Source organism: Macaca thibetana, chromosome 6, assembly GCF_024542745.1.
Source record: "Macaca thibetana thibetana isolate TM-01 chromosome 6, ASM2454274v1, whole genome shotgun sequence".
NCBI lineage: Eukaryota > Metazoa > Chordata > Mammalia > Primates > Cercopithecidae > Macaca > Macaca thibetana.
The window spans coordinates 5,977,901-5,999,512 of record NC_065583.1 but is presented as its reverse complement, the minus strand read 5'-3'; the positions used below and the strand labels follow the sequence as shown (position 1 = coordinate 5,999,512).

General features: G+C 49.1%; 1 protein-coding gene and 1 non-coding gene across 2 annotated transcripts in view; both read left to right on the top strand.

Annotated features, from left to right (window-relative positions):
* Positions 1 to 21,612, top strand: part of HRH2 (histamine receptor H2) — a 51,032-nt gene that overhangs the window by 26,986 nt on the left and 2,434 nt on the right. The gene's annotated exons all lie outside the window — the stretch shown is intronic.
* Positions 18,749 to 18,855, top strand: LOC126957721 (U6 spliceosomal RNA). The gene has a single exon (XR_007726897.1). It is a non-coding gene; the product is annotated as a U6 spliceosomal RNA (small nuclear RNA).

Genomic DNA, 21,612 nt, shown 5'->3' with positions numbered 1-21,612 from the left:
CAGTGGAGTCAGAAAGGTGGGGCCTTGAAGGTGGCTGAGTTTGGGCATGATACTGTAGATTTTAGGAAAGGTGAAAGAGTTAGAAGCAAGGGTAAGGGTACCTTCAGCAGATCTATGCTTTGGAAAGAGGGCTCTGGGTACCCCTAAGATGTGGACCAGAGGATGAGACTGTAGACGAGGGGCTTGTGGCACTGACTCATAAGAGAGGAAAGAGAAGAAAGCAAAATCAAGGAGGCCATAGATCTTAAAAGCTTGCAGACTCTCGGATGTTCAGAGTGCGGGAGATGCAAGTGAGGACAACAGGATTCCCCTCCTGAGGGCACCAGGCAGAAAAGAGGCACAGAATCAGAATGAGATTTGGATAAATTCGCTGGTGACAAAGCCAATGCAGGATCTTAAGGGAAACCACACCAAAGACCTGAGTGGCACCGAGGAAGCTCCCTGTGGGGAGAAGCAGCTTACTGGTCTGGGCTTTCACTGCTGAGAGGAGCAAATGAAAGAATGCTCAGAGGATACCTGGCACATAGAAGTTGCTCAATAAATGTTGCTTTCCTTTCTCTTCCCACAGACCATGGCTTTGCCTTCCAGGATGCTGGTCTGTGGAACTGACCCTTTCATTCATCTGTTTGTTCATTTGTTCATTCATTCATTTGCAAACATTCATCCAATTCCCACCACATGCCAGGAATCATGATGAATACTGGGGGTGTAGAAATGAGATTTTTTTGGGGTTTATGGTGATGACGTTATGGAAAATCAGTGGCACAGCCCTGGTCTCAGCTCTGCCGGCACTCACCTTGTATCCTGAGCAAGTTCCTCCCCATCTCAGGCCTCGGTTTGCTCATCTCATAGAGAGTTGATCTACCCTCACCGGGCTTCCTACTTGCCGTCCAGAGTTGCCTGAAGCTCACATGAGCGAAAGGACACAAACATGCTCTGCCGTCTCCCAACAGGACATAAGTCAGACTCAAGAAAAGCTTGTGTGGATGCTGCAGACCCACCAACAAGGTTTCCAGGTTCTGGAGTTGTGGGGGCAAAACTGCCTAGTGAGACCCCTGCATATTCCCTCTGGTCCTTGTAGCTACTACCCCCATTCCCAGGGGTGGAGTGTCCCTCCATAGACTTGGATCTGGGGCCCTCTGCTCCCTCACCACTGTCCATCTGAAGCAAGCCTGTTGCTCCTGCATTGAACTGTGGCCTCAGGCCCTTGACCCGGTCCCTCAAATCCACCCTCCAAGTGCACACCTGGAAACTTCCGCTTCCAGTCCTGATGGGCAAAACGCCCACCTACCATATCCTTGCGCAATCTCTTATTCAGGAGGCAGCTGGAGTGCAAAGCCTACTCAGTTTACAAAGCTTAAAAAAGAAAAAAATACAGGGATGTGGTTCAGCTAGAAGGTGGTTGCCACTCCTGGGTTTAGTCTTGTATATCCCTTTGTATTTGCCGTTACCTGTTTGAGCCCTGGGTTAATAAGCCGCCTTTTCAGCTGGGTCCTTAAGGGAACTTCTTCATTCAATAAGCACTTAACAATAGCTGACATTCATTGAGCACCCACTACTGGCCTGTTTTCATGCCTGACATTGTTTCTAGGCATTAATTGTTCCTCAGGAGCATCCTACTCCCACCCCTGCACCCAGTGCTAAGGGCATGAAGTGAGATAGAGCATCTCCCACCCCCTGCCACCCTCGGCCACCTGCAATTGCTCATGGTCTAGTTAAGAAGCTGACTGGTCAGATTCAGAGCCACACATGCCAAGGATTGAAGCCCGGATGGGGCTGGCACGTGGGCCCAGGAGCCCACCCCGGAGAGTAGACCTCTGAGCTTTTAAATGCAAATGAGAAGACCCTTTCATCCAAGGCAGGACTGGACCCTTGAGACTCAGGGCCTCACTTCATCCTCCACACAACCCCGTGAAGCAGGGACTTGCTTAATCTCCACTTTACAGATGGGAAAACTGAGGCTCACAGAAGTCAAGTAAACTGCCCCAAGGGACACAACCCAAAATTGCGATCTGAGCAACAACAGAAATAGCAGCGCCTGCCATAGACTGTCCTCTGGGTGCCCGGCATGCTGCAGGGTATGAGTGTCCATCTCCTGTTCTGATCCTTGCGGGCACCCTGGGTGAGGGGCTGTGAAGAAACAAAGGCCAGCAGAGAGGCAGTGCCTGCCAGGGTCATGCATGCAGCCATGGAGGCAGGGCCAGAGCCGAGTCCAGGGCCCATGCTCCTGGAGAGCACAGCTGTGGTCTGTCCTCCAGTGGTGCAGGGGCAGAGGGCTTTGGCAGAGAAGGGTTGGGGAGCCAGTCAGAGGGCCCCACACCGTGGTTGAGGGCATGGAGGGCGGAGGTAGCCAAGAACAGCCAGAGGTTGATATTCCCACCAAGACTGCCAGGGCGATCAGGGCCTCATGTGTCCCTCGATAAGTTCGGCTCCCAGTTTCCCTGCTGGCTGATAGCATGTCCTTCCAGCTCTCCGTCTGGGGTCAAACCCGCACTGACCCAGAGCCCTTATCACTGCCAAGATTGGGCTGTCTGCCTGAGCCAAGAATTCCAAAGGGAACTGAGCCAGCCTGCCCTGGGTGGGGTGGGGGCACCATCGGCCAAGGGGTGACTCCAGAAGATAGAGTGGCCAAGCTGGTTGGTCCTCCCTTCCCTGTGGCCAACTAGCAGCCCCCCCACAACGTTCCTGCCCGGCCTCTATGAGTGCTCTTTGCAGCACACCCAGGGCAGCTCACCCCACAGTCAGGGGCCCCGGCTGGTCCCACCATTCGAGAACCTGCTGTCTGCCTTGTGGGCAGACACCATCTGCCCCTCATCACCCCTCATCACCTCTCCCCTGTCTGCTCTCAGATACCCCTGCTCCCAGCCTCTCCCTGTCTGCTCCGTCACTCACAGTGAGCTCCCTAAATCATGAATCTCAGTGTAGTGCCCTGCTCAGGACTCTCCTCTGCCTCCCACGGCCGCCTACACATAGGTAGCCCTGTGTCCATTTCCTGTGGCTGCCATAACAAATCCCTACCAGCCTAGTGGCCAAACATAACACACGTTATTCTGTTGCAATTCAGAAGGCCAGATGTCTGAGATCAAGGTGTTAGCAGGGCTGGTTCCTTCTGAAGGCTTCCAGAGAGCCTCCCTTTCCTTACCTTGCCCCACTTGTAGTTAGCCTGCATGCCTTGGCTTAGGGCCCCTCTCATATCACTCCAGCCTTTTGCTTCCAAGGTCACGTCACCTTCTGCTCTGCTGTAGCCAGCTCTCTCCGTCTACCTCCTCGTTAGAAAGACACTTGCAATTGCACTGAGGCCCGCCTGGGTAACCCATGCTACTCTAGAGCCCCAGCTTAAATTTCGTAACGTCATCGAATCTGCAAAGTCCGTTTTGCCGCGTAAGGTAACATTCTCAAGGGATTAGGATGTGGACACATTTGGGGGCCATTATTCAGCCTCCCACAAGTCCCAACCCTCTGGCCCACCCTGATTTGGTCCCTGCCCACCGTCTTGCTGCCTTTCCTGTCACCTCCCCAGCCCCATCCACCACCCTCTGCCCCAGCCAGAATAAACCACCCAGAGCCCAGTGAGAAGCATTTACCAAGGACTTGCCACCTGCCAGCACTGTTTGCGGTAGAGCAGTGCGCAAGTCTGAGGCCCTCTTCTCATAGGAATGTGACTCTGCAGCAGGCATTCTCACAGTGTGGCCCCCACCCGCAGGGGACTCCCAGAAACAGAGGAGCTGGCCTGGGCCGCCAGCCTTAATGAGTGGCAGAGCTAGAATTTGAGCCTGAGTCTCTCTGATCCCAAAGCCTAGACTCTAGGGTGAAATGCTCTCTGGATTTGAACTTGGCCCTGTTTTTGACTGTCACCTCAGTGCTAGCCCTACACATACCAGATGGGGAAAATGAGGACCAGGGAGGCAAGTGGCCTGTCTGAGGTGTGAAGCAAACTCAGGAAAGGCTGGGAGGAGAACCCTGTGTTTCTGGACCCCTGCCTAGGTCTCTTTGAGCCCTTTCCCCACCCATTCACTTGTTCATGGTAATCTCCCAAGGCGGGAGATAATATTCATTAGCACCTGGGCTATCACGGTCTCCGGGCGTGGCCCTTCCTCATGCCTATACACTCCCTGGGCCTGTGCCTGTGGCTTCACTACTCCTGATGTCTGGAGGGCTGGAGTCACAGCTGGTGCCTCCCCACTCCTTCCAGCTTTTCTTCTGTCCCCCCATCAGCTCAGCATCCCAACTGGCCCCTGACTGGCTCCCTGAATTTGCTTTCCTTCCCTCTGTGAGGTTTTCAGGCATAAGTTGGATTATACTCCACTTCTCCTATTGCTTAGAGTAAAACGGCAAATTCTTATTCCCATCTCCAAGGCCCTGCCCTGCCACGACCTCCTCTCCTGCCCCTCTGGCTCCCCTCAGCCCACATGGTGTCTAACCCCACGCAGGCGCCCCTCAGCCCAGGCCCTCTTCTTCCCCCTCTTGACTTACCCTATTGCTTTAACGTCTGCTCCCCCTAGACCGTAAGCTCCATAGGACAGGCCCCTGTCTGTGTTGTTCACTACTAGACCCTAACACGTGGCACTGTGCCTGGCACAGAACAGGCCCAGGAATATTGCTGGTTGAATAAATGAATGAGTGAATGTCTTGTTCTAGGCCCCCAAGAACCCTGAGAAGTGAACCCACCCCCACTGTAGAGATCAGGAAACCACGTCTCTAAGAGAGAAGTTCCAGAAACCTCATAAGAACTCAGAGATTCCTGGTTCCCGTTTTTAGCTTGGAGGGCACGATAAGCCTCCCTGCAAATACTGGCATCGGGGCAGGTTTCCTGGCAGAACCCAGCACCAGCTCTGAATCACAGAACCGTGGGGTGGGAACAGCCTAACCCCTCTCCAGCTCCAGCACAGATGAACCCGGGAAGGTGGTGCGACTTCTGGCCAATAGCATAGACAGCAAGCTTCTGAGTCAGGATTGGAATCCGGAGTTCCCAACAACCTGGGCTGCGTCCACAGCATCGCCACGGCATGTCCTGGTTTGGCCAGAAGTCAGGGGCACAGCTTGAGGAGCAAGACTGACTTTATCTTTTGCTCCAAATCCAATCTCAGAAGATGAGGCTGCAGCCACGTGTCTGATACACACACTTCTCAAGAAGAGCTGTTGCCCAGAAGATAAGTTTCCTTAAGGGCCTGAATGTGTTCACCCCCTTCAAGAGCCCCAGCTTGTTCACTTATACATTCAGCTTTACTGAAATGCTCCCTTTAGCACATGGTTTCAGTGTTCCTGCCCGGCCTTTATGAGTGCCCTTTGCCTTACGCCCAGGGCAGCTCACCCCACAGTCAGGGGCCCCGGCTGGCCCCGCCACTCAGGAACCTTCTGGCTGCCTTGTGAAGCTGGAGCCCTGTCTCATAGCTGCTGGGGGTGCTCTCCTGGGCTGCTGGAGGGTGGGCCTGCCTGGCATGAGTCATGGCCCCACCACTTACTGGTTTGACGACCTCGGGCAAGTCGCTCTCCAGTCTGAGCTGCAGCTTCTTTACTGTAAAATGCTGATAACCATCAGACTTACTTGGAAAAGTCAGAAAAGGCGTAAAGGGCACAGACATTTAGCATAATTCCTGGCATGTGACAGGTATTTCAGCAAATGAGAATTTTCATTCTTCACCATCCATTTCGTTTTCTTGTTCCTGTCTGTCTGCCTGCCTGCCTGCCTTTTTCTTTCTTTCCATTTTATTGTAAGTTTTTTTCAAGCTACATTTGACATATTATAGAAGTCACCTGTTTGAAGTGGACAGTTCAGTGGTTTCTAGTATGTGCATGGAGTTGTGCATCTACAATCACAATCCATTTTAGAACATTTCACCACCCCCAAAAGAAGCCCTGCACCTGTGAGCTGACCCCCACGCTCCCTGCGCTCCGCTCCCTGCACCTTCACACCAAGGTGGCCACGCGTCTGCTTTCGGCCTCTCTGGACCTGCCTGTGTGACATTTCATGGAACAGGTGCTCTTCTGTGCCTGGCTCCCTCACGTAGCGTAACATTGCCACGGTGCTATCTTTATTTTCTGCCTTTTTTTCCTTTGCCTCTTTCTTCCATCCTTTTTGCTGTGATTTTTCCTTCCCCTGTTTCTTCTGTCCTTCCCTTTCTTCCCTCCAAGGGCCCATTTTTCCTTCCCCAAGTGTTTGGGCTTTAGGGCGGCTCGTGGCCTCTGTAGGCCCTGGGTGGAGAGCTCGAGGCTGCACCCTGGGCCACCGGGGCCCCAATCCCTGCCCGCCCAGCTTCTCAGGGCCTGCACTTCTGCACAGCAGCCACGCGGAGCAACGGTGCCAGCACACAGTTAATCCTCTTCCTCTTCTGTCTCTTCAGAGAGTTTGGGGAGTGAGAGCCCCTCCCACTCCTGGAGAGGAAGTCAGGGGAAGGAGAGCAGAGAGGAGGTGGGAAGCCCTTTACAGCCTCAAAAGTCAAGGAGAATAAATCGTGGCCCCCCAGGAGTCACTGAAAGGTAGAGAACCTTCCTACATGGGTCTGGGGATGGTGACTGGAAGCCATCTGGAGACTCTGGCTTCTACCTGTGAACCCCTCCTTCCCCTCCCCTGCCCTGCCTTTGCCCTGATCTACACCTCCTGGCTCCCTCTGAGCGGGTCTGAAGGTGCTACCTTCCCAGGGACCGAGATGGGGCGGGAAGGGGCACCATGCCTTCGGGGCCACTGCTAGTACATTTGTACCCTTAAGAAGGAGCATGGCGGCTGGGCGTGGTGGCTCACGCCTGTAATACTGGCGCTTTGGGAGGCTGAAGCGGTGGACCACCTAAGGTCAGGAGTTTGAGACCAGCCTGGCCAACATGGTGAAACCCCATCTCTACTAAAAATACAAAAATTAGCTGGGAGTGGTGGTGCATGCCTGTAATCCCAGCTGCTCGGGAGGCTGAAGCAGGAGAATCGCTTGAACCTGGGAGGCAGAGGTTGCAGTGCACTCCAGCCTGGGTGACAGAGCCAGACTCCATCTCCAAAAAAAAAAAAAAAAAAAAAAAAAAAAAGCACAGAAAGGTGAACAAATGAGGAAAAGGCCCTTCCTCCAGGGGACCCGGCCTGGGGTGCACAGCCTGGCAAGCAGAGGAAGGGCTCATGGCAGGCCCTTGCCCCCTTCACCTGATGCCTTTGTGCAGAGAACGGCCTGCACAGCCGTATGGGGGCTGCGTACTTTCCAGACCCTTCAGGAGACAGCCCAGCAAAAGGCAGGGGTCAGAAAGCTTTTCCTGCAAAGGGCCAGATAGCAAATATTTTAGGCTGTGCAGCCCATTTGATCCCTGTTGCAGTGCCGCAGCTCTGCCCTTGTAGGGTGAAAGCAGCCACAGACCGTACATAAATGGATGGAGATGGCTGTGTTCTCATAAAACTGTATTTATGAACACAAAAATTTGAGCTGCATATCATTTTCACAGGGTCACAAAATGTTATTCTATTATTTTTCAACCATTTTGACAAAAACAGGTGGTGGGCTCAATTTGCCTGTGGGCTATGGTTTGCCAACCCTGGCGTGGGGGAAGAAATGTGTGCCATTTCCAGCCCCTGGCTGTGTGACCTTGGGCAGGTGGCTTGCCCTCTCTGAGCCTCAGCATGCTCATCTGCAAAATGGGGATAAAAATGCCTCCCTGAGAGAACTAGGATAAAATTTAGCACCGATTTATGCAAAGCGCCTGGCACACAGCAAATGCTTAGTAAGTGGCAGCCTTTATTTATTTATTTATTTTCCCCATGGCCCATTTGCCAAGGAGCAGCTGGAAAGTTCAGGGCAGGCTCTGTGGATGCATGTCTCAGCTGTGCTACTGAATTGTTCCAGGGGGGTCCTGACCCTAAGCCTGGTGCCCCCCATCTGAAAACGGGAGACTTGGATCGGTGTCTGGGGACCATTCCAACACTAACTATATATAAATACTTAACAACGGAGAGCGCATGCCAACCCCCCAACTGTGTTGTGTCAAGAATCTTCTGGCAAGGGTGGTGAGGAACGTGTTTTTCATACTAATGAGTCTCTCAAATTCAGTAAAGCGTGTCCTTGTCACGACTTGAGTTGCCGGTCCAGGAGTCAGGGGCAGGTGAGGGTGCAGGCTGGGCCCAGGGCGGGACTGCTGAGAGAGCCCCAGCCATGGGGACAGGAGACCAGACCAGACTTCCTCATTCCCTGCCACAGATTGGCTGTGTGAGCTTGGAGAGATCGCATCCCCCTCTTGAGTCCCAATTTCCCCATCTGTAAAAGAGAGCTAAGAATTCTGGCAGCTGTCCCTGTCCCTGAAGCAGCAGTGGTGAGTCACAGGGCTCCCTGTTTTGGGGTGTTCATTACACTCGCAGTGGCTGTTTGTGGCAGAGCATTCAGAGAGTGGAAGGGGGTGTGCCTGCATTGCAGGGCGTACACAGCCCTTGAGGCTCTCCTGGGGTAGGAGGACCGTTCCCTCCCCGCCCTGCCTGGAGATAGGAAGTCGAGGTGGTCCCGACTGCCCCAAACTGGCAGGTGGTGCTACACAGCCATCAGTGTGCCTGCTTCTCCTGTCTCTGATCCATGCAGAAAGCTGCAGAAGGTAGCGAGGGCCTCACAGACGGGGGGTCGCAGGTCCATGGAGGACACTCAGTCCCTCCTCATGTGAGGACTGACCACATCCCTTTGTCACCCAGGGACACTGTCAGGGTGGGTGGCAGGGCTGTCCCCAATGCCCAGAGGATTCAGGGAACTTCTCCTTCTCATGCTGAATCTGGAGACACAGAGTTTTAAAGCTTACTGTGAAAATGGAAGATAAAATGGAAAGTCATAGAGAACCCCATGTCTGTTGCCATCCTTCCTAGTCCCTGAAGTCCCAGCTCGACGCTCCCTTCCCATCTTGGTGTGGGTGCAGACATGGCCTTGGTATCACGGTGGTAAGAGGATGCACACGCTCGCGTTCTGCCCTGCTTTCGTTCCACCTGGTCTTCGTTCCCGAGCAGGCAGCAAGTCTCTCCCTTTTGTGGCTGCTGAGTTTCCTGCTGTCTCCCCCATTCACTCGTCCCTTACGAGACACTCTCACAAACTGGGAAGCCATCTATGACATGGCGGCGGTCTGTTGCCAGAGCTCTGAAGGCCGACCTCCCCAGCTGGCTGGCTGGCTGACATGGGGCAAGTGACTTCCTCTCTCTCAAACTCTGTCTTCTTCATCTGAAAAATGGAGCTGATCATTCCAGCGCCTCCCTCCCAGGGCTGGGGAAGGAACAGTTGAGTGAGCGCCCTTGCCCCAGTAGTGGAGCTTGGCACGCACACCTGGACGTGCCCAGGTGTAAGATACTTTGTTTTATTCTGCTCTGGGACCTTCTAGGCCACCACTTCACAGATGATGGAAAAACTTAAATTTTCCGGGTCAGGGAGCTCAGCCACTTCCAGTAGTAAACATGGTGGCTTTGGAAATGGCACGCAGTCCCTGCAGGCTTCTCTCCCCTCCCCACCTGCATCCCCCCAGTGTAAGTCCCCAGAGGCTGTCTGGCCCCAGTGGCATTCTCTGGGCCACTCCAGACCTGTCTTGTCAGCTTCTCTATCCATGGCAGCCACGTGGACATAGTTGGCCGGCTCCTGGGCTCTCCCTGGCACTGTCCAAAGCCAGCTACATCCCCCTGCAGGCCTTTGTCTCTGCTATGGGTCCCCACCCCAGGACACCCTAGCAGGCAGTCCCCAAGTCTCAGCCATGTGCTGAGGCTCACTGTGGGCTCTGGGAGATTTTAACGATCTGCAGCCCCTGTGGAGGAGAGGAAGGAGGAACTGGGGTACAGCTTGAGGCCTCCTAGCTGCTATTTCTGTTCCCCTGCAGGGGCCCCTTCCTCTGAGACAGCCTTGTTCTGAGCTTCTAGATGGGAAGTGAAGCACAGCCTCTGTGCTTTCAGACTCCCCCAAACTCGCCTTCTAGTGACTCCCGCTCCCCTGCCATCCAGGTTTTGACCCAACAGGAGAGTGTTGGGAGTAGGAAGCAGGGCCCAGCCTAGCACTGAACTCAGCCCACCACCCCACTCCCCAGGTGGTGCCCCCTTCACCCTGGGTGGTGGGGAACGGCTCACAGGGGCTCTTGCAAACCTAAAGCACATTGACTCTCTCTCCACCGTTTCTGTTTGGGACTTAGGAAATTGTGTCTGCCTTCACCTGCCATTGCTGCCTGAGTGGCAGGGCCAGTGCCGATGACACAGACAAGCCAGGGCCAGGAGCCGTGCCGTCTCCCTGCATTGCAAAGTCCAGCCCAGCCTGCCCCACCTGACAAGCATCTCACGCTGCCCAGCACGTTGACCCTCTCCCAACAATTACCTGGTAATGGTGACTACTAACCATCGCTACCCTGGTAACAGTTGAGGCTGGTGGAGTCAGACTTTAGGGAGCTGGCTGACCTTGGGCATGCTGATTAACCTTTCCAAACCTCGGTTTCTTCACTTGTCAAAGGGGATGTTACTAGTACCTGTTTCAAAAAGTTGTTACAAGGATTAAAAGAAAGAATAATATAGAGGCTGGAGAACAGTGTCCAGCACACAGTGAGCCCCAGGGGTACACCAGCTCGCGCGGGAGTAGGTGCGAGAAAACCCTTCCCTATTGTTGCATCTGGCTGTTGTCTCTTCTTCACTCTATGATAAACATCTTCATGCAGGGAACACTTTGTTTCTTTCACATTATTTCCCTAGAAACGGAATTTCTGGAAACAATTACTGGCGAAAGGGGAGGGTATTTGAAGCCTTTTGCCACACTTCGCCTCGCTGTTTTCTAGACAGGCTGTGGGGGCCTCCCTGCTGCCAGCCCCATCAGGTTATTACTTCCTCGAAGCCACATCAGCAAGAGGGCCCTAGAAGTGCTGTGGGGGCGGCAGACTAAGGCAGAGGGCATAGACCGCACGGAGAAGGGGTCACCAGCATTTAAGGATGGGCGAGGGGACAGGGAAGAGGGGAGAGGAATCCTCGAAGGGGCTGAGAAGGAACCGTCTGAGAGGTCCCCAGGTCCAAGGCCTGAGCCATTCAGAGGCTACAGAGCCAGTAAAGGTCTCAAACCAAAGAAACTGGCACGGCGATTCAGGGCCTACATGCAGGACACAGCACTCAACAGGCCCAGGCAATTCCCAGCTCCCAGCTCTGCCAGGCACTGCTCAAGGCCCAGGGGCAAACAGTAGGCCTCTGTGAACCTCAGTTTCCCCATCTACAAAATGGGCGTGACACTTCGCCTGCGTCTCAGAGCTGGGATGTAATGAGGGATCGTGACTGATACTGAGAACTGCCTGTGTGTGAGCCGCCGTTGGCATGAGTGGGCAGGAGCCTGGGGGTTTCCCTCAGTTTGAAAAAAAACATTTCACGGTTTTGAGGAGAGGGCGCGTGAAGTCAGCCCATCTGAAAGTGGCAGTTATTGAAAAGTTCGAGCAGCTGGGCAGGGCAAACACAGTCCAGGACTTGGGAGACCTGAGTGTGACCCCGATTCTGGAGCAGCGTGGGCCAACTCTGGGCCCCCTCTGAGTTCGGCCTTGTGCATTATAAGGCGGGGAGCTCCCCACTTTGCCATGGGGCCGACCTGGACTTCGCAAGACTCCACCACTCACTGTGAGTCCTGGGCAAGTGACTGAAGTTCTTTGGGCCAAGACGCCCTCATCTGTTAGAGATAAGAACAGGATAAATATCTATCATATCAATCACGTGGATGTTGTAAAAGTTAAGCGACAGTGTGGATGTTAAGGGCCTCCTCCATGCATACTCTTGTGGTTTTATTACCAGCAATCCTAGGTCAGTAGCAGGAAGTGGATGGCAGGGAGGTGGGGGAGGGACTTCGCAGGAAGTAGGGCTCCCACGCCTTCACTTCTTCCACCGGAGGGTCTGCAACACACTCAGCGCCGCCTACTGGCTGTGTGACCTCCTTGCCAGGTCTTCTAACCTCTCTGTGCCTTAACTTCCTCTTCTATAAGACGGGGAGAATCTCAGCACCTGCCCCATGGGCTTGGAGTGAGAAGGAACTGAGTTAAGACATAGAAAATGCTAGAGACGGGCCACAGTGCAGCAGGAGCTCAGCGGACGGTGGCCTTGAGTGGTAGTTCTTAGGGCTCAGCCCAGACTTTGCGCCTAGTGGAGGTGGCAGGAGTCCGGTTCCTCTGCTCACCAGCTATGTGACTTTGGTCAGGGCGTTCAACCCCAGGGAAGGTCAGTCCTCTCTTCTGTAAAGTCCCCGCTAGCATGACTGCTGGTGGCGTGGGGGATCCCAGGCTGAGCACCCAGTGCATGCTCAAAGACCGTGCTGAGTCACACATTTTGCCTAAAGTTTTACCTTTAAAGAGGATGCCCATGAAAATTGCCCAGACCCACTCCCCTGCAGCCTCATCTCTCCCAGCAGTGAGTGAATATGCTTTGCCAGAGAGGCAAGCTCCCTTCCCCATTCCCCCACTGGAGTATTCACCGCCCCATGCAGTCATAGAATTTGAAGAAGGGCCATCCCGGTCACAGACTGAGTCCAGTCATTGTTCAATTCACAACACTCTCCCTGCTCTACAGCCTTCAGTGGCTCCCCAGTGCCTGCCAGATCACACACAAATTCCTCAATCAAGACCTTCATGCTCCGACTACAGAATCCCTTCTGCCCTTCTCATCTTCTTCCGCCCCATGCTGCTTCCTCTTCGGCTGAGATAGGCCATTCCCTGTTCTCAGAGAATACCCCAGAGCTCAGGCTGCTGTCTGCCTGAAGAGCCTTACCCACCTTCCCAAACACCCCTCATGGCAACAGGCCCAACTCAAACACCACCTGCTCCATGTAGCCTCCCGTGAACTCCAGAGCCAGAAATGGCTTTTGTGCCACACAGTCTTGCTGGTGCACGCCCACTCACACTCACGGGCAACACACCCATGCACACTCAGGCACTGGAGCACACACACGCTCTTGTGTGCAAGCAGACCTGCCCTTGTGTGTAGTTTACACCTGTGCGTACACTGGCACACCTACCTGCAGACGCTCGCTTACAGGCTCCTGTTATCACACAGGCAGTTCTGTTTTTACACTGCAGCAATTAACCCAAACGTTTTCTCACCCTTGAGTTGCTGGAGACCAGCAGCCCTGCCTAGATCATCTCCGTGTCCCTCGTATTATCCCTCTGTACCATTCTGCCTGATCCATTTAGCCCGCCCCACAGGAAGCAGCATGTCATCGTGGGAGGGAAGCGTGCTTTGAAGTCAGCTAGCCCTGGGTTCAGATTTGAGCGTTGCTACTGCGTGACCTGGGGCAGCTCTTACTTATGTGGAGCCTCACGTTCATGGTCTGTTAAATGCACACACCTGTTCTCGCTTTATCGTACCATTGAGAAAGTTAAACAGAAAAAAGATGCAAAACACCTAGCTCAGGCCTCAGAACGGGAACACTCAGTAAATGCTACTTCTTGCCAGGCATTTATTCATTCACCAGCAAATTCAGGGATCCTGCTAGAGTCACAGCCAACCCCTCCCTCTGGCAGCCTCCAGGTCAGGTCCGAGGCTGTAGCTCAGGAGTGTTCAGGGATAGGGGTCCCAGGAGCTCCCTCATCACAATTCCCTTTGTGGGCCTAAAGCTCCCAGACCTTCACTTTCCCTTTATCATGGAAGATATTAAAAAGGGGTTAAGGCCTGTGACTGACAACTGTTGATCTCAAGTAAGTCCCACGGGGTTCATTTCACCTCACTGGGTGCAAAAGCAAACCCAGGATGTTTGCAAAGCTCTTGCTGGGAGTCTCCCCGGCCTGCTCAGCGGCCTGCTCATGCTGCCTGTTAACGCAGGAAGAAGTAAGCCCTGCCTTAAAGGGGGATCCCTGCCGTTCCCACCGCCCCTCAATCTCCACTTCTTCAAAGCAGACCCTGAGGGCGGGCAAACCCTCTGTGCTTACTTCCAGAAAACCAGGAGAAGGCCTTGAGAAAAGAATTCCTTTCATGAGCAGAGGGCTGCAGTTGGGGCATTTGGGCATATTGGGTAATGTTGATTTGTGGCAGAAAACAAGGGGGAATGAAAAGAACACCGTGATTGGTCTCCAGGTGACTTTGTGTCCTGAAATTTCCACCACGGCATATTTTAAAACAACCAAAAAATAGGTATGGTCTAGAGAAAAGGGTCCCCCCCAATTTTTGCAAAAGCCTAAGGCAGTAAGAAAGATCTCTCGGGAGGTGGGTTGTGGCTGGCCCCAAGGATAGGAGCCAACCCCTCTTCTCCCCAACCTCCTGCACTTCCATTTCCTCTTAAAGGAGTGACGTCCTGGTGACCCAGTTCCCAGGATGAAACTGACCCTCTCAGTCTGGGGTTTCCGTGTGTTGTTCAGTACAGGATCAGCCCACAGCCTCAGCACACAGTCCCTCTACTGTCAGGTTTTTGTTTGTTTGTTTGTTTGTTTGTGCTTTGTTTTTTTTATTTGAGACAGAGTCTCTCTCTGTCTCCCAGGCTGGAGTGCAGTGGCGCGATCTCGGCTCACTGCAAGCTCTGCCTCCCGGGTTCACGCCATTCTCCTGCCTCAGCCTCCCGAGTAGCTGGGACCGCAGGCGCCCACCACCACGCCCGGCTAATTTTTTGTATTTTTAGTAGAGACGGAGTTTCACTGTGTTAGCCAGGATGGTCTCGATCTGATCTCCTGGCCTCGTGATCCACCCACCTCAGCCTCCCAAAGTGCTGGGATTCCAGGCGTGAGCTACTGTCAGTTTTTAGGGACCCTCAGGGACAAAACATTTACAAAGGCGGAGAAAGAGAAGGATTCCCTGAAATTTCAAAACATTCCACTTCTCCCATCTCATCTCATGGCTTTCACAGCCTCTTCTTCAGGACTGCTCCTGTTGTACAGATGTGGAGAGGGACTGAGGAACAGAGATGGATGGAGTTGTCTGAGACCCAGCAGCGGTGGATGAGGAAGGCTCAGACAGAATGCAGGACTCCTGGTTCCGAATCTCACACCTCCTCCCATTCACTCCTAGCACGCAGTTGCTGCTCAGATGTTTGTTGAAGTGGTAAACCTCCCTCACTATCTCCCTCCGGTGCTCCTGCCCACAAGACTCTTACAGGCTGGTGGTGAGAAGGTAGATGGTGAAATGAAGCCAGAAAGTGGGTACCGGCTACTGGAAACAGCCGGGGAGAAGCTCAACTGCTTCTGACCATCTGTGAAATTGGGAAGTCAGAAGACAGGAGAATCACTATCCAAACTGAGATTTATTGGGGTTCTCATTCATTCGTTAACACACATGAACACCTACCATAAACTTGGACAAGGTAGATGATGAAAGATCCGACGCCTGCCTTTATGACACTCCTGTTTAGTCCAGGAGACAGACAAGTAAGCTGACACCTAACCCAGGGACATAAGTGCCTCGGCAAAGGGGCTGCAGGAGCCAGGAGGGAACCAGTAATTCTGGGAGACCTCAGAGACAGCTGCCTAGAGGAGATGATACTGAACAGAGTATTGAAACAGGAGAAATTGGCCAGGCATGGTGGCTCACACCTGTAATCCCAGCACTTTGGGAGGCAGAGGCAGACAGATCACGAGGTCAGTTTGAGACCAGCCTGACCAACATGGTGAAACCCTGTCTCTACTAAAAATAACAAAAAAAAATTAGCTGGACATGGTGGCATGCACCTGTAATCCCAGGAGGGGATTAAACCTGTAAACTCAGGAGGCTGTAAACTCAGGAGGCTGAGGGAGGACAATTGCTTGAACCCAGGAGGTGAAGGTTGCAGTGACCTGAGGTCGTGCCACTGCACTCCAGCCTGGGCGACAAAGCAAGACTCTGTCTCAAAAAAAAAAAAAAAAAAAAAAAAAAAGTAAAGACACAGGATAAATTGACCAGCAAAGAAGAAAATGCAGGAATTTAAAGCAGTGTGAATAACAAAATCTGTGCAAAGGCACAGATGCAAGAAATAGCAGGGTAACACATACAGATGGTGGTTCTGTCTGATCATTTGTATGATAAGCAGTGGAGGGAAATGGGAAGGGGCACTGGCATTCATCATCCATTGTCCTCACATTAGCCTTGTGAGGCTGCTATTATTAACTCATTTCACAGATGAGAAAATCGAGGCTCAGAGCGGGGCTGAGCAAAGCTACCCACGCCCAGTAGCTCTGAAACCGGGTCCTGTCCCCTGGTGGCTGAACATATTATAACACTGTCCATGTAAAAACACGAGATTCAGATTCAAATGACATTTATTTAGGAATGTGATTAGTCTGAACCCTCTTAACTGCAAGTAGCAGAAACCCAGTTACAAGAGGATGGAGTTTGGGAGATAGGTAACTGACTCATAGAACTGAAGAGACTAAGAGTAGCTTCAAGCGTGGCTGGACCCAAGGGCTCAAATGTCCTCAGGAATTTGTCTTTCTCCAACTTTCAACTCGGCTTTCCACTGTGTTGACTTCCTCCTCAGGTGGAGTCTTCCCATAGAGCCACCAGTGGGTGCAAGCTTCTATCTTAACATCTTTGCAGACCCAGTGGAAAAGTATATCCCTTTCCTACTATTCCAACAAAAAGCTCCAGGCTTCAGTTTCATCAGCTGGATTGGGTCATATGTCTATCCCCGAAACCAACTGTCACGTACCCAACCCTGAAGCCAGGGCAAAGGGAAATAGGTCAACTCCACCTAATCTACAAGGACAAAAAGTGGGGAAGGTCGAATTCCAAAGAAGAATCAAGGTGCTGTTAGCATGAGAAGGGGAATGGAGGATGGAAATGTGAAAACGAGGTGTTTATCACAAACACTTACTGTTCAGCAGACGCCGTGTTATACACACCTATAACCCCATTAGCATCCACTAGCTTCCAGTGTTCTGGCTCAGGGCAAGGAGGGGCCATGGGACCGTGAAGGGGGTTGAAGAAGATTAAACCTACTAGAACCTTTGCAAGTGGTAGGTTGGTGCAAAAGTAATTGCAGATTTTACCATTAAAAGTAATCTATACTAGAGTCTACACAGCATGGGAATCCCAGTTTGGTGTTTCATCCCAGCTTATGCACAGCATGGGGGGCAAGTCAAGTAAGAGAGAGAGAGACTCCTGCCACTGGGCTTTTTAAAGCTAAATATGCATGTCAAAATGCCTCGGATAATCACTTAAAAAACAGAAGGTAGAGATTCCATATGGTATGGAGGAAAGAGAATGAGAAAAAGAAATCAACTTAAAACAAGAAAAGAGAGGGGGGAAAATTTAGAAAAAAAATGGGACAAATGTAAAGCAGAAAAACAGATGGAAGAAATGAATGAAAATAAATCAGTAATTACAGTGAATATAAATGGAATAAATTGGCCAATTAAAAAAATACAAAGATTGTCAGGCTTGGTTTTTTAAATCCAAACAAATGTTTTTACAAGAGACTTAAAATGTTAAGAACATAATTTTTGAAAGCATAGGAAGGAAAAAAAGATGTACCCAGCAAATACTAACTGAAAGAAATCTGAGTAGCTATAAGCAAAAGTATACCAACTTTTTTTTTTTTTTTTTTTTGAGATGGAGTCTCACTCTGTTGCCCAGCCTGGAGTGCAGTGGTGGGATCTCGGCTCACTGTAAGCTCCGCCTCCTGAGTTCATGTCATTCTCCTGCCTCAGCTTCCTGAGTAGATGGCACCTGCCACCACAACTGGCTAATTTTTTTTTTTTTTTTTTTTTTTTTTTTTTTTTTAGTAGAGACAGGGTTTTACCTTGTTAGCCAAGATTGTCTCTATCTCCTGACCTCAGATCCGCCCGCCTCAGCCTCCCAAAGTGCTGGGATTACAGCCATGAGCCACCACGCCCAGCCAAAGTATACCATCTTTAAAGATAAATATGGTCACCATATTTTGATAAACAGTTCAGTTCACCAGAAAGATACATTTTACATTTGTATGTACCAAATAACCCTGCTTTAAAAATATGTAAAGTTGACAGAACTACAAAGAAAAATTGATAAATAATCGTTAGAGCAGAAAATGTATAATACACCTCTATCAAAATTTACAGATTAAGCTATGATAAAATAGTAATTAATATTTGGGAAACACAAAACGCTTAGAACACTGTGTCTAACAACTAGAGAGTACATACTCCTCTCAAGCACATATGGAACATTTAAAAAGCTGACCATGTATTAGGCTAAGAAGTATGTATCAGCATGTTTCAAGGCCTTGAATATGCTTCATACAGAATAATTATCTGACTACAACAAAATTAAATAATAACAAAACTCTTACATAGTTGTAAACATTTTTAATAGATCATGGGATGAAGAAAAAATAATTATGGATATTAGAAAACATTTTAAAGTAAACGACAATGAAAATACTGTACATCAAAGCTTATAGGATGCCACTAAAACGCCACTCAAAAGGAAATATATGGCCTTAATGGCTCATATTTTTAAAAGCAAATTTGAAATGTAATGATTTAAACAGCCAATTTAGGAAGTTAAAAAGAAAACAAAATAGACTCAAAGATAATTAAAGAAAGGAAACAGCAGAGACAAAGGAAGAAATTAATGAAACAGAAGACAAAGATTTAATAAGGAGAAGAGCAGCAAAACCAAACTTTAGTACTTTGAAAAGTTCTGGCAAAATTTGTTAAGATAACAGAATAAACAACATACGTAAAGACTATGAGTAATAACGGGGAGATATTAATATAGATGTTGCAGAGATCAAAAAAGATAATAAGAACATTATGATCAATTTTATGCCCAAAACAAGAAAAAACTAAGGCGAAGTGAATAAGTAAACAGAACTTGCCAAAACTGACTTGGGAAGAAATAGAAAACCTGAATGGCCCTATAACCATTAAAAATAAATAAAATGACAGGCTCATTTTGGCAGCTCACATACTAAAATTGGGGCCATACAGAAAAGATTAGCATGGTTCCTGTGCAAGTATGACATGCAAATTCATGAGAATTCCATATTTTAAAAATAAATACATGATATGAATAAAACACCAATAGTATTTGGTTTTGCAAATGAGTTCTACCAGACACTCAAAGAAAAGAGATCACTGTGCAGTCCTGTACAAACTCTCTCGGAGGAGAGAAAAAAAGAGAAACTCTCCTATTTATTTTATGAGAACAGATTAAAAAATAAGTATGAAAAAGGAAATTACAAGCTAATCAGAAACATGAACATAGTTAACAAAAATTTCAGAGCATTAGAAAACATAATAGTGCAATATTTTTAAAGAAAAATATAATTCCTCACGACCAAGTTAGATTTATACAGAAACAGAGGTTGCTTTAATATTAGAAATGTTACTAATGTAATTCCGCTCATCAACAAATTAAAGAAGAAAAAAAGTCTTTGTGAATATTATATCAATAGAAGCAGAAAAAAAAAACACTGGGTAAGTTTAAGCATTTATTCACGATTTGAAACACAAAACAAAATATCTGAGCACATTCTGAACAGAAGGAAACTTCCTTAACCTGAGGAAATACTAATAAACTACTTCTAAAATAGGGAGCAGAGATGGCCATCACACTTCTATTCAACATATTACCAGAGATCAGTCCAGTAAGACAAGAAAAATAAATTTAAAAAATAAGAAGGGGGAAAAAACAAAACTATTATTATTCACAGCTAATAACCATCCTCTATACAAAAACCAGAAAGTATCTACAAATTGTTGTCATGAATAAGAAAGCTAAGCAGCATTGCCAGGCACAAAATCAACGTACATTGTCAACTTTTGAAAACTACCACTTATAAGAACAATCAGAAAATTAGACATTGAAGAAGAGCTAAATAAATCTTTCAATGACTACATACTTTTCTTCATAAAAACCTGGTATGTCTTTTGTTAGATGAGTACCTGGGTGCCTTGTGATTTTGGTGGTTGTTATAAGTGGTCTTGCTACCTATTTCTGATACATAGAGAATTGGACTGCATATATGCAACTGAATTTTGTATACTGATCTTATGTGCAATACCCTTGTTATACCCTAACATTAATTCAAATGACTCATAGATTCTGCAGGAAAAGACTCAATTTTACAAAGATGTTTCTCCTTGCCAAATTAATCTGTATGTTCAGAACAATTCCCATTAATCCAAACAGTGTTCTCATAGAAATGGACAAGCCGATTCTAAAATCTGTACGGTTGAGAATAGGGTCAGGAATAGCCAAGTCTTTTCTAAAGAGGAAAAAAATAAGATATAGCAATTAAGTCCTTGGTGGTAATGCTGCAAGAATAGACAAATAGACTAGTGGAAAAGGATAGAGAATTCAGCTAGCACTCAAATACCTATGCACCAGGGACAGGTTCAGTGAAGTCCCGAGCAGCATTTCTTGTAATGGTAAAAAACTGGAAACAATCCAGATGTCCTTTAACAGATAAATGCATAAATAAATTGAAGTCTATTCATACGATGAAATACCATTTTTAAAAAATTACAGCACATTTCAAACATATACATAGTAAGGCTCCCTGAACCCATCACACAGATGTAAACAGTTACCAACTTATGCCCAATCTTTTGTTTTGTTTGTTGGTTTTTAACTGCTCCTTATGGAGCAGGACTACCTACCCCCCCACACACAGGACCACCTATCCCCCCCCCACACAGGACCACCTACCCCCACACACACAGGACCACCTACCCCCCAGAGTAGACTTTTTTTCTTTAAGACGGGGTCTCACTTTGTCCCCCAGGCTGAAGTGCAGTGGCACAATCTCAGCTCACTGGAGCCTCAGCCTCCCAGGTTCAAGCAATCCTCCTGCTTCAGCCTCCCAGGTAGCTGGGACTACAGGTGCATGCCACCAGGCCCAGCTAATTTTTGTATGTTTTTTTAGAGACAGGGTTTCACCATGTTTCCCAGGTTTTGTCATGTTGCCCAGTCTGGTCTCGAACTCCTGAGCTCAAGCGATCTACCTGCCTTGGCCTCCCAAAGTGCTAGGATTACAGGCATGAACCACTGTGCCTGGCCCTGAAATACTTTACAACGGTGAAAATGAGCTACAGCTATACCTATCAAAAATATAATGTCAAACGATAACAAAAGGTTAGCTACAGAGAAAAGATCATAAAACACGATTTTATGTATATACAAGTGAAATACAGGCAGAACAACACAATAGATTGTTTAGGGATACAGAAATATTTGCTGAAACAAATCAGGGGCTGGTAAAGTTCAGTTTCCTAATCTGACAGGTGGTTCCACTGGTAATCTTTTCAATATTCCTTAAGCCATGTATATGTGTTTTATATAGCGTCTCTTTGGATGCTTAATGCATTTCATTTAAAAATATTTAATGAGTGAATTGACATGTAACAAAGAGATATGACTGAATAGAGGAAGACTTGAGATGTTTATTTTCATTTTAGTTCATCTTTATGGTCTGAATTTGTTACTATGAACATGTGGTATTTCCAAAATAGCATTATTTTAAGTGATTTTTAGGCCCTTTAGAAGAAGGGAGGTCGTTATTTCCTAGCCTAGAGCTAGCTGTTCTTTGATAATTTCACTGAGTGCAATGAGAGTTGCCTTCTCAGAGCCACAGGCTGCATCTGGAATGTTAATGCAAGGGCAAATACCTGCCTGCTTGGTCAAATATGTACACTGCTAACACGGTAAAGGACGCCCGCGGGCTCTGAAATGCCAGAGGGATGACCTTGAGGCCCAGGTGCAGGTGGGGTGTTCAGGGAGAAAGGGCCACACCCAGACCTTCTGCA